The sequence below is a fragment of the Pleurodeles waltl genome, chromosome 4_2 (genome assembly GCF_031143425.1).
Source record: "Pleurodeles waltl isolate 20211129_DDA chromosome 4_2, aPleWal1.hap1.20221129, whole genome shotgun sequence".
NCBI classification, from domain to species: Eukaryota; Metazoa; Chordata; class Amphibia; order Caudata; family Salamandridae; genus Pleurodeles; species Pleurodeles waltl.
The window spans coordinates 1,956,887-1,974,768 of record NC_090443.1 but is presented as its reverse complement, the minus strand read 5'-3'; the positions used below and the strand labels follow the sequence as shown (position 1 = coordinate 1,974,768).

Here is a 17,882-nt window from a genome sequence, read left to right as displayed (position 1 = left end):
GGCTGGTGCCATTGGAGACTACTTTTAGAAGGCCGTGGACCACCACTGTTTTCTCTGCCATTCTCGACACCTCCTTGGAGTTTATTGCATCTGACACAGCGGGCACAATGCGAGAGAAAACAGGGAAAGAAGTGAGAGAAAGACAGCGAGAGAGACCAAAGATGTAGAAAATGGAGGGGAGCGAGACAGAGGATGGATGGATGGATGGATGGATGGATGGAATCAGAGGGGAGGAACAGAGCTGGGCTGGTATGAACATTTTTGTAAGGGCTTCTGTTGGATTTTCAGTCCGGCCACGCTGGGTTACCCTAAGCCTTGGAGTGAAAAAGTCCCACGGGCTCAGGCCTTAAATCTGAAAAGACTTGCAGATTACATCATCCGAGGAAGTTCTGCAATGTAAGGTAATGCCCTTTTGCATGCCAGTGTAATGATCTGTAGTATACCAAAGGTTATCTGATGATTCAGTCATGCTTCTCCCCTGTGTAGGAAGATTACATCATCAAGCTTTGTGTCATCGAAAGTTTGTGTACTCAAATGAGAACACAAACCTCCAGGCAAGTTCCTAGTTTCTCTTTTTGTTGAATTTAACAATCCTTAAATACTTACATTTCATTATTTGGATTGTAGGGTAGAGAGCAACACATAAAAGAAATATTAAAATGTAGGAGATTTGATTTTTTCTAATCTGTTAAAAACAAACAAGTGAGCGGTCCTTTGGAGCTGCAGTACACTCTAAAAAAGAAAGAAGGAAAGAAATGCAAGGTCACTTACACAAGGAAATAGTGGCAATCTGGAGGACCTGTCTAACAGCCTTGGCACTGAAGTGCACTCATTTAAAGAAAATGTGCACATGCAAGAAAAAAACTCATATGGCAGTACAGCTAGAGCCTGAAATGTCCTGATCTGGTGCCTCATGTGCTGCCTTTTACATCCAGGGTTTTATTCATTAATACATTGTAATAATGTTTTAACATAATTGTTTTCAATGTAATTATCAGGCCTGCCTTTGTCGTAACTTTTCATAATAAACAGATCACACATATGGCATCTGACATATCTTTTCTCAAAGAACCATTCAGGTCTATAGCCTTTATTATTTGGCTTGTCACCATAACAAATTCAGGGCAGATGCATTAGGCTTAAGCTTCCCCATAAACCAACCCAGCCATCAGTCATACAATTCTAAAATGTACAAATGTATACAAAGTTCTACTTGGTTAAAACAACATACAACCCCTTTAATATTGGGTTATCAAGGATTATCACTGAGAACATTGTCTACAACCAATGTTTGTCCTCTTGCTTACTATGGTAGTCTGTGGGATTCTGTTTAACATTGTACCCCTCTACATGTTTTGGCAAAGTGTAATAATAATCCAGTCTTAATTGCTTTTTGGTTTTAACAAATGCTTTTCACAATAGACTCATCAGGCCTACTGCCTTTGTTGTAGCTTTTCATGATAAACAGATCAAGACAATTGTCTGTGATCAGGGGCTTGTCTCTAAAGGCTCGATTTTGTGGTATTGAGCATAAGTTGCTCCACAAGGCAAAGATGCAATACAAGCACTCTTGTTTTTTCAGAGGAGGCATACAGCGGCTTGCCAATCAAACACTGTACTCATAAAAACAAACATGTGGATGGAGACAAAACCCTTCTCTCGGTTGTGCTCCTGAAAGGTCTTTTTATGTTGACCATATAAGGTCTAGTGACAGCTCCACTATTAAATTGGGGAGAGGATGTGGCTTAATGGCTAGAGCTGCCACATTTGGAGCTGGGGAACCAGGTTTGAATCTCTAGTCGGCTCAACAGTCTGTGACTCTGGGCAAATCACTAAGGGCCTAATTTAGAGTTTGCCGGAGGGTTTACTCCATCACAAACATGATGGATATTCCATCTGCCTTATTAGGATTCCCATAGGTTATAATGGAATTGTAATAGGGCAGACAGGATAGCTGTCACGCTTGTAACCTCTTCCGCCAAGCTCTAAATCAGGCCCTTAATCTCCCCATGCCTACCAAAAACGGATATGGCCGTTGGCCGTGTGTAATCCAAACTAGTGCTTAGGTAAAGTGCCAATACCTTTAGGTCGATTTTGCGCTATATTAAAACTGCAGCAAAAAATAAAGCCAGATATTAAAAACCGGGTATAGGACCTATTTTGACGGCACTCCTCTAAACACAAAATATGCAAATTGATTTAAAAAAATCATAAAAAATAAAAATGAAGTGACTGGCATGGAAGCAGTAAATGATGAACCTTTAAGAAAAGCTAACGTCCTCATTTGGTTTAGGGCTGGTTCCCTGCTCGTTCAGAGCTGTTTTACTTTAGTTCAGTTGACTCCTTTGCATTTCTAAATATAAAAACGTGTTTCTAAAGCTGTGTTCAGCAGCACCGCTTATATGTGAAAGCATCTTCTTGGCAGCCATGCTGCAAACAAACACTGCCCCGCAGAGGCGCCCCTGCACCGCTCATGTTCACACTGTGGAGGGTGCGAGAGGGACATGAGCCAAGCCGCCTAGCAGATGCAGAGTTCACATTCTGCCACCTTTCCAAGGTACTAACCGTAACCCCTTGTTTCACTTAAGTAGACGCCATGAGTTTTGCCCCGGGTCTTACCTGCAGAGTCATCGACGTCTGACAAGCTGCCGTTTTCCGGCGTCCTAAGGGTGTTGCCCTAGTAAAAGGTTGGATTTCACTAGTCTTTACAAGTGCCTAATTGTGGTCATGTGACTTGGGCTTGTTCCGCATAACAAGCGTGTCAGCGGCGTGAGGTTCATATCCACGCACTGGCTGCTGCGGCTCTGGCAGGTAAGCGAGGCGCGCTCACGGTTTGCGTTAGACACCTGGATGCGCGACTGCAGGCTTATTTTTAAATCCATGTTCTAGAGAGGTCATTTTGTAATCAATAAGCTTTACTACTGTTCCTGCACCACAGTAGCTGAATATTTAGCATTTAAAAACTACCAATCATTAATCACATTTCACAAATTTCTGAAAGTGACTTAACTATTGCTCACTGTACTGTTTCGTTCCTGTTCAAAGCGCAAGCTTAAACTAGCAAGCCTTTCGTATCAGTCGTGTCAGTGAGAGCTCAAGAGTTGGTCATCATGAGTTGCGGGGGTACCCCATTCCAGTTTATGGCCGTCTCGGGCAGCTTGCGCCATGAATGTGATAAAATAATACAATTTCTTATGAATATTTTAACAAATTGCATCCTATCCACAGCCAAATACAGCGCGATTGCTTCACAATCACCATCACGAAGGAAATACGCGGCTAAGTAGGTGCAGACTAACCCTCCCACTATGTTTCAGTTTAGACGAAAGTTGAACTTGGTCCAAATCTTGTCATGTTTTTGGGCCACCCACTCGCTCAGTAGACTTGTTTCTCGGTAAGGGCACTGGAGTCCATTGCCCGCACCCATTCTGAGGCATGAGCGTCATTTATGTGTCGCACCTGCGGCCCTTCTCGGACTCTGGCTTTGCCCTTGCGACACCCTGAATTAGAGATGCCAAGCGAACAGCAGAAAACACCCGCCGCTGCTGCCAAGTTTTCCAAGTTAATTCGTAATGAGCAGCTACAGCTCATTTTTTTTATTCTTTACGTTCTGGTATTTGTAGTCCCATAAAACCTGGCCAGCAGCTGCTCATCATGTTCGGCAAGTTGAGGAACTTACGTCCTGCTTTCCATGTTGTGCAAATGGCGAGCAAGGCAGTCTGATAGACCAGGTGGCGAGGAAAGTAACATTTTCTCCATTAGAAGAAGCCAAGGACATAGATGGGGAGGCGATCTGTGCAGTCCTGTGTCCTCTGCCATGCATCTGTATGCACGAAAGCTACTGAACGTGAAGAGGCACGTGCAGGTGTCATACACATTGTTTTATAGTTTATAAACTGTAAAAGAGTCTCTTGATGCTTGGCAGTTGTGTAGGCTGCTGCTGACGTTTAAATTCCGCCTATTCCTTTAAGCACAACTAATAAAGGAAGACAGTGCGCGTACGGAGTGACACGAATGAAATGGTTACCTCTTAAAACCAAAAACAGTGAAGCACCTTTTTAAACCTGATTAGTTTTTTAAAAACGTTATTTAAACCGGAGTGTCGGGTGACGTGTTACATTTTCCCATTGTTAGGTCTGCAGCACTCCATCGTGGGACTAATCCAGGGCACAAGTCCTAAAAAAGAAGTTGGGGGACTAACCACATTAGGCAGTATGCAGGTGACATCATGGTGCCTGTCATCGCATGTGGCACCACAGGAAGTGGCATCACAATCAAGGACTTTACAGGAAGTGACATCACAAAAAGGGACATAAGCTCTTAGGACCTCACACACATTTAGCAGGTCTATAATGAGTGCATTTGAGCACATTACAAGTACAGATGCAAAAACTCCTGATTTAGACTCACGCTTTTGTAAGCTACACATAAAACAATGTTGCCTTTTGTCAGTGTAAAGCTTCCTTTACTCAAGGATTGAACAAACTAACTCTGCTGCCAGCCTACTCCACCAGACACATTATTTATTCCGTATGCAGCATATTTCCATGTAGATGTGATTGCTTTGGCTGCCTGGTCTTTCCAGAGGTGAGACCAGTCTCCTGTGCAAAGTGTGCTTACTCAGTCCTACCCACCACTTAATGTCTCTGTGGTGGGCACCTGCACTCATTTTAGGAGACTGAGGCTCATTTTTCACCAACAGACCACGTCCCAAAGGAAGATAGAAAGACAGAAAGAGAAGAAAGGACAAAGAGAGATAGGAGAACAATGATGGAGGCAGAAAAGAGCGTGAAGAAAGAACCTGCAAGAATAAGCAAGTGTAGAGTACTGAAAGAAAAATGTTTTGGCAACCTTGGCATTCAGCAAAGGGACCCTAAGAAAAAGTTTGGGGCTCTGCAGTTGTTTTTACAAATTATAAGCTGCCACCCCAAAGGTATCTTCCACATTTAGTAGGAAACATCTCACATGTTCTTATAGATGGCAAAACTATAAGCCAGTCCCTTATTCACCAGTGCATCCTGACAGCTCACCCTGAAATCAGCACAACCAGAACACCCATACAAAGAATCAACCACAAATTTCAGCTCTCCATTAAAATAAGTATAAGGCAGCTAGTATCCAAAAATGAGAATGAAATGGTGGCAAAGATAACTCCTAAAAAAAGGCACACGCAGTTTCAGTCCCAGCTAGCACGTTCAAGAAGATATTGGCCTTCAGAAAAAAGTATTGCTAGTTTGCACACAAACTACTCAACTGGGGAGACATAGAAACAGCGAGAGACACCACAAACTATGTCAGGTAATCAGAATCTACACTAGACCATGCTCACTAATAAGAAATTTGCATATCCTAGACATGTTACACTGCCAAACTCCTGCACCGGAGATAGTTTATGTGACCTTCTTGTTTATAGTAACACTGACCTGTGGGCTCGCCTATTCACTTTAACTGAAGGAGTCAGCCCTAATAAGCACACACGATCTTTCATTTCATACATATCATATCTCTGAATTACATAATTCTCTCAGACCTAAGATCATCATAACAAACAAAGCTACCCTCTGTTAGTGCGTTATAATGCAGTACATTGCAAACTTTGCAGCTTTGCTGTAGGAGGCAGATGTGAAAAAAAGGCAAAACACAAGACCACCCCTATGCCCCAGCAGGGCAGCAACTTGGCAAAATTAAATAAATCTCAAAAGCTGATAACGAATATGGAACATGTACTCGCACTCCAACATGTTCCACAAGACCGGTGCTACACTACCTGGGTTAACGGTCAGAAAAACCCAAATAAGGGAAGGGCACTCCTTAAATGATAGCACAACTCTTAAATTGTCCAAGAAGAAGCAAACTGTTCTATATGTAAAATCCAAGCCAAATGATCAATACTTGAAATAGACAGGCACTCATTCATAGTCAAAGTGATATTCTTCAATTCTTTCATGTAATATAGATGGCAGTCATGGCCACAATGTGAGTGACAAACACAGCCAACGCGTTTCGACCCAAAGACAATGGGGCTTCTTCAGGGCTGATGAAAAACATATAAAACACAATAAACAAAAATTAAAATCTTGTTCACTGGAATCGTATAGAAAACACACAACAAACTTTTAAAAAAATATATGCATTGCTAAAAACATGGCACCTATACAATATACCAATTCACAAACAATCAAACACACTTTGGTTTGGCCCTAATTAGAAGTAAGACATGCGCCATAAGTACATCTGTAATAAATAAAACAAGAATGTGAAAGTAGAAACCATGGGATCAATCCTGGTTTCTCAGCTTGACCAAATTGTATGATTCTAGGCAAATCTCTCTCTTGTGTTTGATTTAATAGGCTGTAATGTTGCATAATGTATAATAAGAAGCTAGGATGCCTTTGACACTTGACTTTCATGTGACTTCTGCATGCTAGCCTCACTCTATCCTCATGCACCAAGAATTAAAGACAAATCATTAACCTTTCATGTAAAAGAGGAGAAGTAAAGAGATGTTCATTTAGTAGCTGATTTGCACAAAGTGAATGCAAAAAAAACCTGTGTGCTGCCCATGATCTCCGTATGTCAGGTAGGGGCGGCAGTAATTGAGGGCTGTTGCTCTGGTGCATTGCTTTAACGAGAAAAGGCCTGATACCCCGTGCAACACTGTGAACTGAAGTGGAGAAGTGTGGCTCAATGGTTAGAGCGGCAGACCCTGAGGCAGAGATCTGGCTCAAGACCAGGGTTCAAGTCCCGCTTCGGCAGGTCTTGGGCTCAATTCCCCTTGACCAGATAATTCTCGCCTCGGTGCCTAATCTAATTCATGGGTCCCACTCTGCAACTCTGGGCAATAGCTTCCTTAATCTCCACAACGGCCCCAACAGCGCTTGGATGCCTGGCTTCACCCTGGGGGTGCTCAGGAGTGGGCGCCTCACAGGGAAAAGCCAGGAGGGGTTCCATAGCGGTATGAGTACAGCGCCTTGAGACCCTAACGGGTGAGTAGTGCGCTATACAAGTGCTAATTTACATTTACATTTTACTGAAGGGGTCTGTATCGCTGTTATGAACCCCATATGACGGGGGGCCAGTGATGAAGTGAAAAGGTTGTCGTCCTGGAACAGTGTGCAGCTGTGTGTAGTGCTTTCCTCTTAGCTAGTTTTTAAGCACTAACATAACACAACAGAAATGCACTTCTGAGGTCAAAGAAGACTTTTATTGTTGTTAATTCTTCCCCAACCACAATATTTATGAATGACGAATTAGTAGCTTTCAAGCCCGCGTTAATCAAACAAAATATATCAGTTTGCAATATACACAGCAGGTTATATTTATAAGATATTGAATGCAAAGCAAAACAAATACTTCACCGTGTGGGAACTATTTACAGCTTCATCTTTCTAAGGTCTGCAAGCTGATGACCCCTGTCAGCCGCGAGAAAGAGATTCATCTACCCACACGGGATTGCTGGCAGCTGGCGCCAAGCTCCAGCACGAGGTCCGGCAGATTCGAATCTAACCCTCTGCAGCCTGTTACATTCGTTACAAAGGTGTGCCCCCTCCTCTCAGACCTGGGAAACTGAGCAAGCCTTTTGGAGACTGGCCAGGTCTCCAAGACTACTCCTGTTCCCAATCTCAAGCGAAGAAAAACAACACCCATGTACTCTCTCTTATCATGTCTAGTCTACTGTGAGAAAAACATCTTGGTTCTCTGGTGCAAAAACACAGCTTGGAAAAATACAGCTTGGATTCTCAACTGCAATGTCTAACTCCACGTTAAAGGCAATGGGCAACTAACCTAAATATCAAATGCAATGTCTAGTGTCATGTCAAAGCCAATAAGCATCTAAGCTGAATACAAAATGCAATGTCTTATATCATGTCAAAGCCCATAGGCAGCTGAGCTGAATACAAAATGCAATGTATAATATCATGTCAAAGCCAATAGGCAGCGGAGCTGAATATAAAATGCAATGTATAATATCATGTCAAAGCCAATAGGCAGCGGAGCTGAATACAAAATGTAATGTATAATATCATGTCAAAGCCAATAGGCAGTTAAGCTGAATACAAAATGCAATATATAATATCATGTCAAAGCCCATAGGCAGAATATCTAATAGCATGTCAAAGTCAATAGGCAGCTAAATTGAATACATCATGTCAAAGCCAATAGGAATGCAATGTCAAAGCCAATAGGCGGCTAGACTGGATACAGCATGTCAAAGCCAATAGGCAGAATACAGAATGTAATGGCTAATGCAATGTCAAAGCCCATAGGCGGCTCAACTGAATACAGAAAGTAATGGCTAATGCCATGTCAAAGCCAGTAGGCAGAATACAGAATGTAATGACTAATGCAATGTCAAGCCCATAGGCGGCTAAACTGAACAAAACATACCATGTGCTACTGGTGAGCATTGAGCAACTAATATGCGCAGTGGTGAAACACAAAGTCATTGGTCAAAACAAAATTTAACAAATGGCAGTACACTGTGAAGAAGCAAGCCGTTACCCACGGAAGAGCAACAATTCAACTACCCAACAATCCAGGAGGATCCAAGACCTGCCACCAAATTCAGGGAAGCTTGCAGCGTAGGTGGCGGAGTGCCTTTACTGTAGCATCCAGGGCACTCCGAACCTCCCCTCCAGCGAGAGCGGGTAAGTCTGAATACTGGGCTGCCAGGCACTGGGGCAACTTGCTCTGACTGACATGCTATGGCAAGGAGGCACTTTGACTTTCCCAAAGCCATCATTGAACTTCTAAGACTTGTACTCACCAGCAGGACCTACCTGGAATGTTGCCACACATAAACAGGGAATAACCATGATCCTCTGACAGGGAAGTGGGACTGGCGAGCTAACCCAGGGAAAGCTAGTGTGCCTCCCTTAGGAAGACTGTGTACATTTTTTATACTCCAAATACATGGATGGATGCCCTTGCACCACCCATGTAATGCCTCCTTGATGCTCAGTGAGATAAGGCAGAGCGATTCGCTGTCTTGCCCTATGTTGTGGTTTTTAAAATTATTATTATTTTTTTAAACAAAACCACACAAAAACTATCCTATGCAGCTATTTCCTCATTGTATGTGTGCTGTTGAATGCAGCAAATATGCAAAAAGGAAATAACACAAAGAAATAAAGATATTTTGCTTTGTTTTCTCAAGCTCACGCAGACTCGCCAGTTTGGTGCAAACATATGCTTACGCCCAGGCACCACTCATGTAATTCCTAACTGACGCAAGTAATGCATTAAAGGGCAATGCGCTGACTATGATAGTTTACTTTTCTTCACAAGGCCAAGCAAACAGGATGTGTGTGGTACTGTAAATCCAAAAATGGATTTTGCATCAGTTGTACCAGAAAAGTGACACAACCCAGACACAAAATCTGGACCTCACTTTGTACATTTTATTTTTTTAAATTTCTGCCACAGATAAAAATAGGCAACGGGGAGAAATGTGACAGTAAATCTTTTCTGCTTCGTTAGTTGCATATTCTGAATTTTAAAATATTTTATCTGGTTAAGGCACCTGCTGCAGAGACCTTAGTGTTCCCAGTAAACTTGAGGGAATAATAATAATTGTAAGATAACTCTAGTGGTTAATGCATTTGCGGGAAAGATCTGTGTCTTGTCTAGTCCCAGTACTGACTCGAAGTAGCATAGAGGGTTAGTGCATTTTCTGCAAAGCACATCATGTAAAACGCAGATGATCGATTTTTGTTTTTATGTATATAGGTAAGTGGGTTACTACTTTTAAAACAGATCATTTTGTTACTTGCAGTTGCTTTGAAATCCTTCTAATATAGCACAGTGAGCTATGAATAATTGTGACTCGTACACCTTCACTGCCTCATGTTACATATCCTGTACATTGATTTACAAACTTTTATGATTTGTCAGTGGAATGTGTACGTAAAGCGCTCTGACACCCTGCATTGGGATGAATAGCTCTATAAAAGAAATAAAAAACAGTCCTATTTAAATTGTTGTTTTGTGTAAACACTGGGACAGAGAAACATATCTGACATTCTTACAGTGCATGCATATATAGGGATGGAACACAGTTAAAATCATGCCTCTCTTAAGTAAATTAAGTGCTAACAAGCTGCGTGCCTTTGTTTCCTTTCCACTGTATTTGCTTCTAGCTGTTAGGTTCCAGGTAGGTCCAGGGCATGATACTCGAACAAAAGGAGACCTAATGTCTCCTTAAATTCCATCTTTGTTCTGGGCCCTGCTAGAGTTTCATATAAGGAGGGCCCCTCCTTGCCTGCACGTTGTTGATCGGATCGATAGCAGACAATGTGCAGGGACTCCTGGATGTGTCCAGGTGTTTGAAAATTACACTGAGAGGACTTCAGCATATTTAAAAATGGGGCCAAGTTTCTTGGCAAGGTGAAAGGTGTCCACCCTCTAAAAATAGTGGGTGGATGAATGCCGTTCACCCACATGTACCCCCTGACTTGTGCCATGGACTAATCATTGCTTTAACTCGGCACCAGACATAGCTCTCAGGCTGTCAGTTTTACTGATGGTTCTGCTACAAACATTGGTATGCTATTAATTTACAAGTCAAACACACTGAAATGGATCAAGACTGATGCATAGGGTAGCAATTTATAACAAACTAAGAGCCAGATGTACGACTTATTTTATCAGTCACATACGGCCCATGGAGCCATGGAACGTGGTCTCCAAGGGACCCCTTCCCCTTTGTGAATGGGCGTGTCAATATTTTTTCAGAGCAGGCAGTGGTCCCACGGACCACTGCCCACTCTTTATTTAAAAAATAAAATAAAATAAATTAAAAAAAGAGAGAGAAATTCACTTTTGTTTGTGGAATGCATCCTGTTTTCCTTTAGAGAAAAACAGGATGCATTTAAAAAAACTGCTTTATTTAAAAGCAGTTGCAGACACGGTGGTCTGCAGACCCCACCAGGCCACTATCCTTGGGAGTGCCTGCCCTTTCCAATGGGTCGCAAAATGAGACCTGCCTCATGATGATTAATGAGGCTGGTCCTTTGCAGCTCATTTGAGAATCGCAATCAATGTCTCAGACACAGTTGTTCATTAATGTTTAAATGTGCTATTGAAAAACAATGCAATGGGTGAAGATTAATTGAGGGCAACAGGGAGAAACGCATAATTGTTTCGACTAAAATGATGAAGTTGGCTAAATGAGAGCCGTGCCGTGAAATACAGGCAACTCGAAAGTGAGCAGTTTATGGGCATGAGACTCTGTACAGGAACTACCTTGGAAATGGCCAGAATACAGTGGCACCACATGCTGACAAAGCAGAAGTTATGTGATGTCACTTCCTGTAATGGCATCATTAGGTAAAAGAGCTTGTGTTGTCACTTGTGCTACCCATGGCATTTTGTTGAATCGACCATGCTCACGACCATGCACACGAAGAGTAGCAGGGTAAGCTTCATCCCATCTCTTCATCTCCTGGCTCCATGGTGGCTTGAAGTGGGTCAGAGCCTTCGCCGCCACTCTAAATAGGCTGCTTCTCACCAGACTGTGCCTGCTGCATTCTTTTAGTATCTGATGGGTAAAGATGGGACTCTGAGTAGAAATCTCACTGAAGTGTGCCCACTAGCATGTAATTGCATTTGTATAGCGCTTACTACTCCCGATGAGGCATTGAAATGCTTTACTGCAACTAGCATGCTACTCCAGAACCCAGGGTTAGTAGTTAATCCAGTGGTTATTAGTTATTGCTGGTTATTGAGATTAGTCATGTGCGCTCAAAGTAAACCATTCAGTGGATTTACCCAAGTTTCTTTGTGGTAGATTAATAGGAGTTAGGTCTGATCGTTAGTGGAAGATCTACAGGCTCACACAAATACTTGGTGGGGTGAATACATATGCTAGTGATGAATACGTGTTGTTTAGTTGCAGGAATATGGTTTTAAGGGGGAATATAGGTTGTTAGCCACTAAACGAAGTGAGTCATTTACAGAAATACAAAATAGACATTGAAAACACAGGCATGTGGGCCATGCCACCCAGTACTATTCCAGCTTTGTGACTTGCATCGCTTTACAGCACATCTCTGAGCTCTAGAGGTTCTCCATGCAGGAATATAATCTGTACCAGTAAAGTATGCAGTGGCGACTGGCCGCTTCAGCAGGGAGGGGGTGGGCAGGAAGCACACACACACACACTCCTTCTTTCACACACAGACACGCACGCACATCCATTAACAACACTCATAACATTCAAACATGCACGCACGCACCAAACATTCATTTTAAATAAAAAAAATTCACACACTCATTCTTTCACACACGCACATCCATTAACAACACTCATACATTCAAACATGCACGCTCGCACCAAACATTCATTTTAAAACATCACAAACACACACTTACCCCTCAGCCTCGAGGTCCCAGGAGGGTGGGGACTGCTGCATTCCCTCATTGGCTGACCTTAGGTCAGCAAGTGAGGAAAGGCAGCAGTCCCATCCTCGTCACGGAGTGGGATGGGGTCAGTGAGACTGCTGACCCCACCCTGTGACGAAGTGTCACTGATTGACACTCGCCCTGGGTGCTTCAGGGCTTAAACCTGAAGCGCCCAGGTCAAAGTCAATGGGTGACGCTTTCCTCATCACGCAGGGGAGGGCCTCGAGGCACCTTTGCTGAGCCGAGGAGGTCACGCCCATAGGAGCTGTGACCTCCTCAGCCCAGCAAAGTTCAGCTCAGGCAGCCAGGAGTCTGCGCAAATCGCGCATGTCTGCTCCTGGCTGCCTGACCTGAACATGAAGAGTGTTCGTCAGGCTGACCTTTGTTCAGCCTGACAGACACTCTTCATGAGGGGCAAAAGGTGGGGGGGGGCGAGGCCCCTCTGCCCTAAAGGACGGGCCGCGCCTGAAAGTGTGTTTTCTATGTGAAGGAAAAAACATAAGCAAAGTGTTTGCAACATTTCATGACCTCTAATATCCTGGCCCTCAAACTGCATGATTTCAGTAGTGTAGACAACTAGCAGACCTAGGGTTAACTGTCATGATTATTCCTGGAAAATTGAAAACCTGTAACTCTGTACTTATTATGCCTCAATCCATGAACATTTCACTGAAATAACAGTTGGAGCAGAAGTAAAACCAAGCATCCCTTGACCCGAATGACATCACAGGGTTGACTACTTGTCATGCCCTTAATCATTAACCTCTTTTTTTGGTTATGAGGAGCTAAGAGTAGGTAAGGTGTTGACAATACAAAATGGAAACAGCAGTCCTCAAACTGTTTACTCCATGTTTCTCTTGTTTATCTCTTATCTAAGCCCTAGGGTAGCATGGGTAATGCCAGTGGTAGCAAAGGGTAAGCGAGTGGTAGCGGCTGATACCACTGGGTACACGATTTGTCCTCCGTGCTGGATATCTTTGTAAATCTGGTCTAAGGTCATATTACTGTACAGGTTTTTTTTTTTTTATTATTATTAGTACATTGAATGTTGAAAACATAACCGCCTTTCCTGTAATGGTCATTTACCTTTGTAGGTGTAACTGAAGCCTATCTTTCTTACGTTTCTTTTACGTTTCAGTAGCACTGCGGTAGAGACAAATTGCATTTACAATTAAGAATGGCCCACCTCAATCAGTGTGACTTTATACCCCCTTCACAGTGCTTGGCAATGTGGATGCAGAGTCCACATGTCAGTAGTAAATGTGCACCTTCTCCTGAACGTGGGTGTGCTCTTGCTGATAGTCTTTGAAAAGGCCTTTGACTCTGTGGACTGGAACTTTCTCAAAGAAGTGCTAGTGTAGATGGATGTTGGTCCTCGTTTCCTATCATATATTAGGGTCTTATATACCCAGCCATGTGTGGGGGTTTCGATAAGCAGTTCTTTCATCCCTTTTCCTGATTATCAGGGGTACTAGGCAGGGATGTCCCCCTATCCCCTCTTTTACTTGCACTAGCCATTAAACCACTCCTGGTGTGGGTCAAGTGCAATGCCCAAGTTTAGGGTTTTGACTGGGTTGTGGTGATGAAAGACAGAATTCTGTTATATGAGGACAGTGTTGCTATTCCTGTCCCGTTCATCAGTCTAAGGTACCCGTGTGTTAAAGGTGTTCAGGATGGCATCTGAGCTTCAGGGGAATTGGAACAAATTGACACTAGTGCTCCTAGGTGGCAGTCTGGTAGAGACAGAGTGGCGGGTGAACATCGGGGTACGTAGACTTAGCTTTTAATATTTGGAGATCTACATCCCGCTAGAGCCAGCTCTCACATAGAACCCCAACCTCAGGTCACTTTCTGCTTGACAGTGGAGACGGCTAAATAGGCCAGGTTACCCATCAACATCCTGGGCTGCATAGTATTGCTTAAGATGATAGCCCTACTGCGACTTTGCTTAGCCGTACAAAACCTTTAGTCGATCATCCCACAGACTTGGCTGCTGTCCTTACTGACCAAAATACAACCACCTTATGGGCAGCAAATTGCCCCAGATTGCAGTGAGCAAATGCATACAATCCCATTATGATGGAGTAATGGGTATGACAGACGTCCGTTTATACTATTGGGCCTCCCATATCTTGATGATCAATTAAGGGCTCTGGGTGGGTGGATCAGACCCTGCCTTCTGACTAGTAGTGGTCTGTGTGGGCTATGAAGGGATCCAAGGTATGGTATATGGTGCCCCCGTCTCACAGAAATTGCCCAAGGTTATGAATGCTGCATTCTTTATGTGGAGGGGGGCCTATGTGGGCTGATAGGGTGGAACCAATGGATCAAGCTGAAGACCCCTCTATGGCAGTGAACCTGGTTGGCACTTTTGGAAAGTGGATTACTGGTAAGGGCAGGTAGGTACCTACTCTTAGCAATAGGCCACAAACCCCCACTAGGTCTAGTCAAGGTCTCAGTAAATTAATCCTTGCTGAAACTTTGGTATCGTGGACCATGAGCATTTGGGCTTAACTTAGGAGACAGGTGTGTAAAGCATTTAATATCAGCAAAACTGTAAATAAGTAAAACACAACACACAATAAAAACCAAACACCAATTTATAAAAATAGGAAATATTTGTATCTTTAAAATGACAGCAAAACTCTAAAGTAGGGAACCAGAGATATGAATTTTTAAGAATTAAAAGTAAATCTAGCGCCAAGAAGCAAATGGAGCCTAAATGGTTGAAAAGAGGTCCCACTAGACCGCGACTAAGTCCAGAGTTCAGGCCACCCATGATGTAACACTGTTACAATTACTTTCAGAAGTGTTTCCTGATTCAGGAAAGTGGTCCACAGCACCAGCCAAGTGTTCCGAGGCCCTGGTTTGCCTCTTCGTGTCTGGGACTACAACTCCCACATTCCACCTCTTCAACTTTTAGAGCTTTTCACAATGGTTGCTTCAAACTTCTGGATCTTCTTCGAGAGGTCGTTGAAGTCTCCACAACTTGATCCAAGGTTACAGAAGCGGAGTTCCAACTTGGAAGTTGGGACTATAGTTCCCAGAATGCAGCTGGTCAGAATCCTCAAATGGCCACTGGACTCTGGTCAGCTGGGCTATTCTTGCAGGACTATATGCAGGGGACTCTGGACAGCTCCTCTGTATCTGTAGCTTACAGGGACTCCACTCCTGGAGTTGCAGAAGCAAGGCAAAGTACTTTTCTTGTTGAAGCCCAAAGTGTGAAGCTGGTGCAGACCTTGTGAGTGCAGTATCCAGGTGCATGTCAGGGGTCCAGCAGGATAGTCCTTCTCCAGTATCTTCTTACAGCAGGGATCTGAATTGTGGAACACCTTGCTCCTGGGGGTGGGATGCTTTAGTGGGGGGTGCTCCTGTCAAATAGAAAGCAGGCCACCACTCTCTTGAGTGACCACTTCTTGATGAGTTTGGCAAAAATCAATCCCAGGGAGGAACATTCTCCCAGGGAACAACGTTCTTCCAAAATCCAAGATGGCAAAAAATCACTCTTAGAGTTTAGATCTGGCTGAGCCTGCCCCCTGGTGTGGATATGTTTCTCTTAATACACTCCTTCCCATCCCCTCTCCTAATCTAATCAGGGGGCTCCTATCTGGCTAGGTCTGCAAGAAATGGGGAAGGTCACGTTTCTGTCCCAAGTGGCTTTCCCTCATTTGAAGACCAGTTTGGCTACACTTACCCATCCTGCTCTGCAAGTTCTCCACTCACCAGATACTTCCTTTGTGTCAGTCCAGGCCACTTCACCCCTCAATAAGGCAGCGTGGATCAGGCTGCCAGGGGCTGACCAGTCAGGAAAGGGCACTACAGGGCTGAATTTGGTAATTTTCCGAAAGAGTTCTAAAACTTTCCCTGGGTAAGTTATATTATTATATTTATTATAACATTTAATTTGATACCAAGCTTGCTATACTTAGCTCATTTCAATGGGACATAAGACTTTATTTTAAAGTAAAGTCTCTCCATTTTAGCCTATGGGGCCCATTGACTACAATGGGGGGGGGGAGAATTTGGCTGTTTCCAAGGCTTATAAAACATCTTTTATAAACTCCCTGTGTATAATTACTCTGCACCCAGCCCTGCAGGCACATGGTGCAGACCTTAGGGGTGACTTATATGCAAAAATAAGGTAGTTTGAAGTACCTTTAATTCCAAAGTCGAATTTGGGGTTAATTTTAACTTAAAAGCAGCCAGCAAAGCAGACCTACCTTTACAATGACACTGGACACCACAGCAGTGCACCTATGGGTGGACAATCTATACTGGGGTCCCTAAACCTAAATGCCGTACCATATACTCAAGATTTACAGGTAGGTTGTCAGAGCCAATTATGATTATACCTAATTTGCATATACCATTGTAAACAGAGCATTGGCCCTGGGACTGGTTAGCAGTGGCCAGGGCACAGTCAGTCAGAAAACACCACTATCAGCTAAAAATAGTGGTTAAAAGTGAAGAGGCTTCTGCAATCAGCCCAGTTTTCCCACAGGCACAAACCGCGCAGCTAGAGGGCTTTGGCAGATGGGATCTGATTGGTATCTCAACAGCAGGGGACATCTGGAGCGATGTGCGGGTGTGGGTATTTGCCACACTTCAAGCAGATTTCGCCCTTCACAAGTCTGTTTTACTGGTATTTGCACTTACGAGACACACTCGCACAGCTTGCTGGCATACTGATTATGATGCCTGAATACCACCCTCTGGAAGCTAGGGTTCTTATGGGCCCCACTGGGAACGTGCGGGATCTCTCTTATTTATAAATCTTTAGTGACTTATTCCCCAGACCTGCTCGGGTCTAGGTGGACGACCTGGGTAGGCCCATTAGCTGATAGTGACTGCCGAGATACCTGTATGACCCTGAGGATATTGCCCGTCCCCGCGCAGGTCAAGCTTAAGCAACATGTTTCCCCATGCCACCTACTTATACCAGAGTGCCTGTGGCATGCGCAAAAGTGAGAAACATCTGACTGCCCCAGATGTTCCCTGGGATGGGCAGCAACTTTTGGCACATGATATAGGTATGGCGGATTATTGTTGAATACTAGGGTAAGGTAATTAACATTATCCAGAGTCTTGACCCAACCAATTGACCCATCCCCTCTAGTGCCATTGCTGGGGATTCTGAAGGACCTGGAGGGCCACAGGGAGATTGCCTCGTGGGTGGAACTGCTACATGGTTAGCCAAGAGAGACACTGCTACCCATTGGTGTGAGGCAAACCTGCCAACTCTGGGAGAGCGGCAGGCAATAGACTGGTGTGCCAAGTTGGAGGAACTGATGTGTGCTGCAGGGGGCTGTCCTCAAACATCTGAAAATGGGGCAAATGATGGAACTACTATAGCTTATTATGGCACTGAAGTTATTTGATTGGTGGGAGATGAGATTGTGTTGGGAGCAGCAGAGTTTGTCCTGTGTACTTGCCGACACAGGTTGGGTGTGTGGGGGGACAATAAACTTTTGATTATCAAA

At 43.8% G+C, this 17,882-nt stretch overlaps 1 protein-coding gene across 7 annotated transcripts in view; it reads left to right on the top strand.

Moving 5' to 3' along the window:
- The window catches only part of CYP4F22 (cytochrome P450 family 4 subfamily F member 22), a 234,995-nt gene that overhangs the window by 46,857 nt on the left and 170,256 nt on the right, over nt 1-17,882 (top strand). The window contains exon 1 of one of the 7 annotated variants that reach the window (XM_069230350.1): nt 2,762-2,811. The exons of the other annotated variants lie outside the window; for them this stretch is intronic. The gene's annotated coding sequence lies outside the window, so the exon portion shown is untranslated. Of the gene's footprint in view, nt 1-2,761; nt 2,812-17,882 lie in introns of those variants that run through there. 7 annotated transcript variants of the gene reach the window in all.